We start from the raw sequence: 10,170 nt of genomic DNA, 5'->3' as shown, positions 1-10,170 counted from the left end.
TAGGATTATATATATATCGAAGAGTAGGATTCTTTTTACACCTCAGTCCCTTGATCGCTCTGGTGAGGTCCCCTGACGTAGATGTTTTGACTTTCCTCTCCTCAATTTTCACTAAAAAAATTAGGATCACGCGGGTGTCTTGGGGCCGTTCCGACATTTAGGGGTTGTGGCAGTGTCCCGGGGAGTTGAGCTCCGAGGTGTTGTCGTTACAATTTTATCATTGCAGTTCTGGAATACCTGAGTTCACCGACATCGAAAATCCCTTTTATGTAGTTAGTGGTGAGATAACCTCGACGCCACCCAGTACTGGGGCGGAAGTTTGGGAGTATTGCCATAACTCGTATAATGGATGGTTTTCGAAGGTTGAGGTACATGATTTCCGGAGTTTTCTTGGTTATGTGTTGAAGGATGGATATAGTTGGAGCGTAGGGCTTGTTAGTTGTGTGATATATTTTGTGCCTCCCTATATCCCCAACACCAGATTGCTTAACCAGAAAGTTTCGAGAGTTTATAGGTGGGAATTCAAGTATCACATAGGAATTCTTTCCAACAGACACATGATACGATATGGGATCTTTCATATGTGTTTGTTCTGACTTATTTCCTAAGCCAAATCCTTTGTTTTGTTTTGAGTTGCGGTATTCGAGTTGCTTCGAAGTCAAGTGTTGATTCCATAACTTTCCTAAGCGGTGTTCTCATATTCCTATGTGAATACTAATCCTTCTTATTTATCGAGATGGTCATGCCAATTCTTTTCCATCTGAACACTGGTAGAAAAAGGGCCTATAGTCCCGGTTCGTAAGGGCCTTTAGTCCCGGTTCCTGAACCGGGACTAAAGTGTCGGTACTAATGCCCCGACCCTTTAGTCCCGGTTCAATCCAGAACCGGGACTGATGGGCCTCCACGTGGACAGTGCCGGTAGCCCAGGCAGGGGGGCCTTTTGTCCCGGTTGATGACATAAACCGGGACCAATAGGCTTCCACACGTCAGCATCTGGCTGGAGCTGAGGTTTTTCTTTTTTTTTAAAAAGTGGCTGTTTTAGGGGTTTAGGGGGTTATTTTTAGGTTGTTATTAGCTAGCTAATAGAGAGAAGTGTCATCTCTTATATCTTCATCCTTGGTTTACCTATGCTACTGCTATGTTCATTTCACCCGCAGATATCTAACATATAAAAGCTCCTAGAGTACCCGCCGATCTGGAGGCATCGAGCGCGCACTGCGTTTTTTGACCGTGCGATCGAGTTATTCAGGCGGTAACAGTGTTTTTTTTGGTCGCTGGCGTCTGGCCAGCCGTCCATTTTTTTTCACGTCCGTGACCACTTCAGCAGAGGATGACGGGTGGGGTCGTTAGACTGTGGGGGCCAGCAACAAGAGGTTGGGTTTCTCTGTACGCTACGTGAAGGTTGGCGGAGCGTGGGCAGTTCCTGATTGGCTGGCAACCGCGTGAACCCTAGCCCCAATCCACAGCCCCCACGCCCCTCTCTCCCCCTCCCCGATCCACAGCACCCACGCTCCTCCCTCCTCCCTTCCTCCCTCACCCGCCGCCATGCTCCCTCCCACCTTCTCCTCCTCCTTCTCCGCCCTAGAAGCCCGGCCGCCAACTGCTACTCCTCCACCGCCTCCCCTCTTCCTCCTCCTCACCTTTCAATCGCTCGCACGCAGGCCACCCGACAACAGGGGCGGTCAGGAAGGCTTCCCAGCCTGATGGAGGAGCACGCCGCCGCCGCAGGCCGCCTGTCCCGATCCGCGTCCGTCCCGACGCAGCCTGGCGGATCTTTCTCGGGAGGCAGCGAGAGTTGCAGGCACAACGGTCGGTGTGCATGCGCTACTCAACTGGGTCGTCGTGGCCAGGCTTGGTCGTGGCCTCCTGGGCGCGTCAATGGTCGGCAACGCCTCCTGGTGGCTCATCAACATGGCGCAGTTCGTGTACGTCGTCAGCGGCTCCTTCCCGAAGGCGTGGACGGGGTTCTCGCGCAAGGCGTTCGCCAGTCTTTGCGGGTTCGTCAGGCTCTCCCTCGTCTAATTAGTACCTACAGGCGCTCTGGTTCATACTTCCGTTGCTTCCTGGTGTATTTAGTATCTACAGACGAAATTCTTTCGTCACCCATCAACACTTCTGTTTTCTTCTGAGTAGGAGTGATTTTTGTGCTGCAGCTTAGAGATCTGTTACTACACGACAGTAATCGACGCCATGGCCGAGCAAGAGGATTCCGTTGCTGTGCATGACCTGGTCTTCATTTTCTCCGCCTTGGACAGCACCAGCTGAGCTATAGGTTGTTCGGATCTGTTGTATGAGGCAGTAATGAATAAGAACAATATCAGCCTTTTAATGTGCAGGTTTATGACTGCATTACATATCTTGGTGGCTGGCTGTACATGCCATTTCAGTAGTTCAATTATGCATTACCTGCAATTAGTCAAGTGATTAGTTATTACCTGTAGTGTCTGGACCTTATTTGGTTTGGTCAATTTAGTCATTCATCATCCATTTTTCTAAATTTATTGGTATTTTTAATATGTCATTTGTGTCAGCACACTAATGTCACATCTTGTAATTGTTTATCTACCAGGAAATCATATTATTAAGATGTCTCTGTTACTAATGGATAATGAGTAAAAACTTCATTTCTGAATATTATATGCAAAAACGTCTTCCTTTGTGCTGCCCCTGTGTCTTAGAAATTCATAGGGAGGAAGCTCTAGGATAGAGGGTTTGACTTTTCTTTTCTGTTTTTTTGTAGCATGATGTGATTAATTTCTCCTGCAGCTATGTCGTCATTCCTTCATTCACCATATGCAAATCCTGGTCTTCAATTTATTTTAATTTCCATGAGTGACCTGGCATTACTGTGATGCTATGCAAGCTTGGAGTGTAGAGTGAGTCAAATATGTAGTAGATGCACTAATTTGGCTCATTGCCTCGCTTCACCATTGTGTAGGTGCAAAACATTTTTCCCTTGTGCTGAATGTTTGCCACTGTTTTCCATTTTGCTCATTTTGATCTAACCAAACGGACCCCATCAATTTGAGGTTGTCATGCATGTAATGCTTGGGTATGCCCTTATTTGGATCTAAATATATGGATGGTTGCTTTTTTTATCATTTTCATCTATATACTTCACTTGACTAGCCATTAGCGTTGTGGGTTGCTACCGAATGAACAGTTTTTTTTATTTGCATTGTTTGTCATTCTCGTGCTTATTTTTTTTTATTTCAGTTTGTAGGGATTGTACGCTTCACCGTCTAAAATAAATCTAGCCAACAGGTGGTTGAGAGGCATTTTGTGGTGCCACTATTTTCTTTCAGGTTTAGGCACTTTGACTGCACTAACTTTAGCCAGGTTTGTATTATCAAATTGCATGCTGCCTTTCATTGGTGTATTTGCAAGCTATAGAGAATTGCCGATCAACATGTTCAAAGTTTTATCCTCTTATATTTTGCTACCAGTTTCTATGTTCACTTCAGTAATGTGTAATTTGGTGTTCTTTTATATCTTCTGTACAGATGCTATTCAGTACAACCTTCATGTGCACCTTGACATACATGGATAATCTTGTACGTAATTCCCTCTTTTTTATTGATGTGTGGTTTTATCTGTGTGATTAATTCCATCTCTTTTTACTTTTTCATGTTAGGTACTACATGTACTTTTTGTGATTTCAAGGGTAAATTACTAGCCAATTTTGGTACTAGCCAAATCAAAGATTTATGTCCTAAAAAGGATTTGCTCAGCTTCATGCAATTGAATTGTTATCACATATTTACGAGCAAGCTCATATTTATATCTCCATGATCTCTTAACAGCGAGAAAAGGAAAGATAACGGGAACATCCAGTGAGCACTACTGATGCCATCATGGAAACTCACTGCTCTTGTTTAATTTTGTTTATGTAGTCAACATTTTGATCAAAGGATTCTCACGTGTTAGAAAACTGTACTCACATAAATCTGAGTATTGGTCTATGGAACTGGAGGTAGTGAGTTTCAATTCTTATGAATTAATGTTTCTTTATTTATTTAGAGCTTCTGTTCAGATCATTGACGTTTGCATATCCCTGTTTGTAGTATCATTTTGTGTCTCATGTTATGACTGCCATTTTTTTTCTCTACAACCTGTAAATTTCGGATTCAGTTTACTGATCTCTGAAAGTCATGTATAACTTGGCAGAAATGTTATCCCTACAAATTAGAACACCCTTATTCTTGCAAGGTGGATTACTACTTCCTTGGATGTTTTCAGGTTATTATTTCCTTGCTCCCCTTTGCCGGGAAGCATTCTCATCTTCCGTGTCACTTGCGTAAGATACAACATGGTAATGCTATCTTGGTTTGGTTTGCTCTTGCAGAAAATAAGTGAAATGTGCAGACCGACAACATGGACGGCAGGTCTTGTGGCTCTCAGCACCCTCAACCCCCCACTGACCCTCTCTCAATTTTGATCTCTCCTCTACTCTTCTGGTGAGTGGGAGCAACATGTGGATATATTGAACTATATATTAGCTTTTGATTGGTTCCCATGAAGTACTTCGGAATTCATTATATAGTTGTGTCAGTGAAGATGTCGTAGATTTGTTAATATAGAGAACACAAAATTTTCATCTATATCTGTTGACCTTGTGTGCCATAGGTAAACATATTTTCCTATCTATTTCTATTCTTCAGCCTCTTTATATTTCAGGGTGGCGGTGAGAGCGGGTGTGAACCGGGAGAGGCGGGAGAGGCGGCCATAGGAGATATATGATAGGAAAAGAATTGCTCTATGGCGCAAAGGGCGAGAGGGAGCCAACTATGATAGGAAAAGAGGATGCATGTAGGTAATCGCAGGGTGGATGCTTAATGTTGCTTATTCAGCAGGGGCTATCAACCTGTGATTATCTACATGGTATATCTAGCCCATCAAGGTCCTGCACATGGTATATCTAGCCCATCAAGGTCCTCCATGGTATATCTTTCTACACCACTCTTTGGCGCCGCCCAGATCTGCAGCTCAGATTTCCTTGCCTTTGGCTGACCATCCCTTTCTTTTGCAAGGCCATCGACTTGCTTTCTGCTCGGGCAGGATTAGATGCAACCTCCTGTTTGTGATGCAGTGCCGCCAAAGGTATCCTTCTCTCTGTCGCAATTCTAATTCTCCGCGTTCGCCATCTACATATGCCTGCGATTACCTACTCTGTTTCTGCCCAAACAACATATCTACGTATGCTGGTGGAAGTGAGAGGGAAAAAACGCTAGAGAGAAAGATAGCTATATAGCAAATGATAGGTTGTTAAATTCGGTTGCTACTCTCCTGTTTAATTAAATGTCCTATATAAGTAGTGTGATTGGTCTGTATGATACAAGGATGCTTTAAGGACTATTGATGTTGGATGAGTAGGGATCAAATTATGTGATGTTATTTCTCATTTTTTATGCCATGGTACTTTCTACATTTTTGTTTCCTACATCTCCAGTTCATTACCTTAGAGTTTTTGAATATGTGTTTGTGCCCACTTAAGTATCTCCCAGGTTCTTTCATATTTCCAGTTTGTTTAGCAGTAAAAGGGGTTCTAGCAATATGGGGATTATTGCTGTTGGCGGAAACATAGTGTTCAATATGTTTGGTCGTAATTAAAAAGAGGGGGACATTCTTACGATGTACTTATCAGTTTATTGGACGTAGTTATTTGTTTACTACATTACCCTATAATTCTTGATCCTTCTCCATACTAGAAATCCAAATATGGTCATGGCTCTTGCTAGCTGGGAACAAGGCAGTCATATAAGGGGAAAACTTTAGAAGTTAAGCGGCCATAGTTTAGATCATATGCAACTTGTTTTCTTGTTGTTTTATTGAATTAGAGATATTTAGTACTTTGACTGTTTAATGCAGAGCAGATATTTAGTATTTTGAATTTTCAGCTACATTTAGTCATGAGGTCTGAGATGCATATGATTTTGGCATCCTTCATAACCATTCATGTGATTCATTCGGTTTGGTTTGTCGCTGCTGGTACTTTCCGGCCATTTGATTATGTGGTAGTGTGCTTCCGAACTGTGCGTGGGGCTGGGTGTTCTCGGCCAGACCTGGGCGTCCTTGCTGTCTGATCCATTTACCAGTATACAAGCTCATTTCCGCTCTTTCATATATACAGGCTCGGATGTAGGTGCGAGTCAACAATGCCAGTAGTGAGTCGAGAGAAGTGGAGAAGAGGGTCCCTCCAGGCTCCATACATGAATGGTGTATGTCGAATGTCTCGGGTAAACTTTTGCTTTTCCTTCATTTCTTCATCTTCGAGTCAACAATGCCAGTAGTGAGTCGAGAGAAGTGGAGAAGAGGGTCCCTCCAGGCTCCATACATGAATGGTGTATGTCGCATGTCTCGGGTAAACTTTTGCTTTTCCTTCATTTCTTCATGTTCAGTTGAAGAATCGTCCCTCCACTGTCATCTTGAAGGGTGGCATGCGGCAATGTCGGGGAAAGCAAGGAAGATGTTCTTGTACATCATCGAACATATAAACCCTGGTGGCCAAACTAAATGTTTTATATTCCTTTGGGAAACTTTTAAGGAAATCCCCCCAAACAAATCATTCAGGTTAGAAGGAACAACTTTCACATAGAAAGCACATTGTATCAAACTTCAGATAAGTCTTGATGCACCCTTCAGGCTGCATGATTAATGCCTGTAATTTACCTAAGCTATCAACAAATGGTTGGTTGCTGAGTTTACATGCAGTTATGAAAGTTAGAGCACATACATGCTTGATTTTACTTCCTTTAATACAAGGCATTCTATAATTACTAAGAACTGATTTGTTGAAGTGTGCCTCCCTATTTTGTCCAGATAACTACTTCAGGTTAGGCGGGAGAAATAAAAAGGGTAACCATAGATATATGGTCTAGCATCACGAGGTTCAGGTTCCTGCTTTTGATCAACCATTGCTTCGCTCGAGGTGGGTTATGCTTGATTATGTTCTTCTTTGTATTTTTGTTCATGGCCTACACCGGTGTTATCATCTATTCTGTTTCAAAATTTTCAATGGCTTATTTTCATGTCCCAATACCACTTGAAGTACAACTAAGTACCTTCTGACAGGACAATAATGTATGTATTTACCTATGGTTATTGTTTCCTATAAGAAACATGATCATCTCACCTTGGTTTCCCCTGTATCTGACTTGGGACAGTTTTATGTGAGATTTGTTTTCCATTTTCTGTTTGTGTGGATGCTTAAGCTTAAGCTTTTGTTATTTGTTAGAGATTAAAGAAGACTGAAATATGGGCTCAAGTGATTGCTATGTCTGACCTGCACAAGAATGCCAAGAAGTCCTCGGAGACGTAAGCCACGGCGCATGTTTCTGCCATGATTTCCTTCGGTTGGATTTTGTGGATTTAGGTGTTGAAAAATTATGGGTTGTGGATGCAGGATGAAGGACATGTACCTGCACTATAACGAGAGATCTGGGCTGCTTCTTTGTGGCTTTCAAACTTGAAATGTTTGTTTGGAAGTTAGTTTAGTTTTTTGTTTTGGATTCACAGCTTCTCACATGTACCATCCTCTTAGACCTTTAGATTTCCAAAAAAACTAAATGAAGATATGGTGGTATGGTCTCAATAGTACAACTTAAATAGTTCCATGCTTTATATTTGCTCTCAAATTTGCTCTTGAAGAATCATGTATCTATGTTAGATCCGGTGAGCTTTATAATTGCTCTGAAATTTGTTCTTGAAGAATCATGTATCTGTATTAGATCCGGTGAGAAAATGCGTCTTCCAAGCAGAGGATGCGGGAGTGTTGGCCACATTTGATTTTTGACTTGGGTGTCTAATATTCTCACAATACTTGGCTCCCTCTTGGCCTTTGCGCCATTGGCGCAACGAGTCATCTAGTATATATAATAACTCATGCATGCTCGCATCATACATCATCATATATAATAACAAGTCCTACTAATTAATCAAGAATCATCATACAACTTCTACTCGTTATTAATAATAAGTCATACGATCATCATCCTCATAGTCATCGAACCCAACCCTACATAATTGTTCTTAGCACATGATCATCAGTATCAGGTAGGACCTAAACACACTTAAGGTAAAATAGCATAAAACAATATAGACCCTGACTCTCCATTATGAAGAATGGAGATCATCCTATATCCAATTCTTACGCCTCGCTTCCTTTTGCTTCCAAGAAGCTCCTTATGACTGTCCATACATTTTTTCCATCCTTTGATTGTCATGTCTCCACTTCTTTTAGAAATCCGGTATGGACAGTTGAGATTCGTAGGATGACCTGGATATATGTTCAAAACACGAAGGCTGCCGCCATTCTGATACATCAAATGAGGCACACAATCCTCTGGGATTCTCTGTTGAAAAACATAGTAACAACTTCGTAGTTAGCAATGATGTACTAGTTTTAGAAGTATGCAAAAAGATGCACGGATGTCGTAATAGTAAAAAAACTTACCAGGGTATCTCCATGGTAGTTACCGTAGTTCAACACGTGCACTAGTGGCACGTATTGACCATAATGTTGAGGAGTTCGATTGTAGATATTGTAATTCTCAAGATCATTACAAAATCCAACCAGATGAGTTTTCTCCTTGTAAGTTAACTCAGAGTCATCGGTGTAGTAAGTTCTATCTACCATCTTCTGCACATTCTTTGATACTTCAAAATAAGCTGTCAATGGAAATAAGCTGTCAACTATTTTGAAATGAACAATATAAATTAGTTAATAATTAACTATGTTTGAGAAACTCACATAGCGGTAGAACTGGAGGAGTATCAACAAGGACCCAAATGTCCATATTGTCTTGCTCGATTTCAGGATCACCAAGATCCATGGTGACAAGCATACCCTCATCAAAACCATACAATTTGAAAAATGCTTCCCGATTTTTGCATCCAAAATGAGTTACGCTCTCAGCATTATACAACTTTACTTCAAAATCCACATCATGATGGGTCCTTAGGTGAATTTTCTTCGTTTCAAAATTTTCATGGTCTTCAAAATCCATCCTCTCCAAGACATAGCGTCTTGCATGGCATGGGATAAACTATACTCGAATTGTAAAAGATGAAAATTACACGTTGAAACAGTTGAAGTCATGCTTAATTATGAAAAAAACACTTGTCGTCGTTGCGTACCGTTTCAACTTCGAAGGTCTCCTCGAGCTTAATGCTGAAGCGCCGACCATCGTCCAGGTGAGGCCTGTCGCACTCACCTCGATCGTCGTGGCACTAGTCGCACTCCCCCGGGAGACTTTCGTCGTCCGATGATGACATTTCCTATACGTTCATAATTCAAAGACTAAATTAGATCATTATTATTCAACTAATCATATGCATATGCCTTGCATAGTGCTCTCCAATTTGAGCATTCAATAAGAAAAATCAAATCGCAAAATAAAGTAGTATTCAAATTAGGATGCCTTCAATTATAAGAAAAACTACATCATCTCCATGTGTCCGTACATCGAATATTATCACTAATACACGTCGAATACTATATATCATACATATCGCCAGTACAGCTAGAACCATAGCGCCCGACGGGTATCAGCGCGGGCCGTGGACACCCAAAGGGAAGGAACCATCACAGGATCATAGCTCCAGTGAGATCCCTGAAGAACCTGCCAGGTATTCTCGAACCTGCCCTCCAACGCAACCATGTAGCGACGGACGTGCTCGTCCTCCTCGCTGACACGGTGACGTACCACCTCCGCGGTGTCCGAAAGCCTCGGCACCGTCACTGGCCCACGCGACCGCCACCAAACAAGGATAGGGTCAACGACGGGCTGGCTCCTCACCAAGCTACGCCCCCCGGAAGGTAGCGCCTCCTAGTACCACCCCGGCGGAGCCCAGTCCCGGACATGGCCCATTTGGTCAAGCAGGTGTCGTCCGCCGCCGACTCAACGACGAGGATGCGGGATAGGCATCGTCCACGTCGATGCGGGAATAATTGCTTTAACTAAAAAATAAACTAGTTCTATTAATTTTCTTGCTAAAAATAAACTACTTCTATAGTAAAATAAACGAGTTTTATTAAATCAACTAGTTCAACTACTAAGCACTTACTATAAATAGAATAATGTAGTACTTACTAAAAATAAACAAGTTTACCTAGTTCTAACTAATTCCATTAAACACTTTCTAAGTAGTACTAATTACTAAAAGTTAATT

At 42.1% G+C, this 10,170-nt stretch overlaps 1 long non-coding RNA gene across 26 annotated transcripts; it reads left to right on the top strand.

The window, feature by feature from the left end:
- The first annotated feature begins 1,480 nt into the window (after positions 1–1,480).
- On the top strand, positions 1,481–7,789 carry LOC119277333. 26 transcript variants are annotated; one of them, XR_005137058.1, is made up of 11 exons: positions 1,481–1,997; positions 2,154–3,339; positions 3,504–3,554; positions 3,894–3,973; positions 4,168–4,239; positions 4,346–4,457; positions 4,678–4,941; positions 5,031–5,100; positions 6,131–6,928; positions 7,235–7,314; positions 7,403–7,789. It is a non-coding gene; the product is annotated as an uncharacterized LOC119277333 (long non-coding RNA). The 26 variants fall into 26 exon arrangements; XR_005137041.1 differs by adding an exon at positions 3,635–3,664 and having other exon boundaries at positions 3,894–4,239; XR_005137055.1 differs by having other exon boundaries at positions 3,504–3,664.
- The last annotated feature ends 2,381 nt before the right edge of the window (positions 7,790–10,170 follow it).

Source organism: Triticum dicoccoides, chromosome 1A (genome assembly GCF_002162155.2).
Source record: "Triticum dicoccoides isolate Atlit2015 ecotype Zavitan chromosome 1A, WEW_v2.0, whole genome shotgun sequence".
NCBI lineage: Eukaryota > Viridiplantae > Streptophyta > Magnoliopsida > Poales > Poaceae > Triticum > Triticum dicoccoides.
The sequence above is the reverse complement of the archived record's forward strand: the minus strand, read 5'-3'. Positions and strand labels throughout refer to the sequence as shown.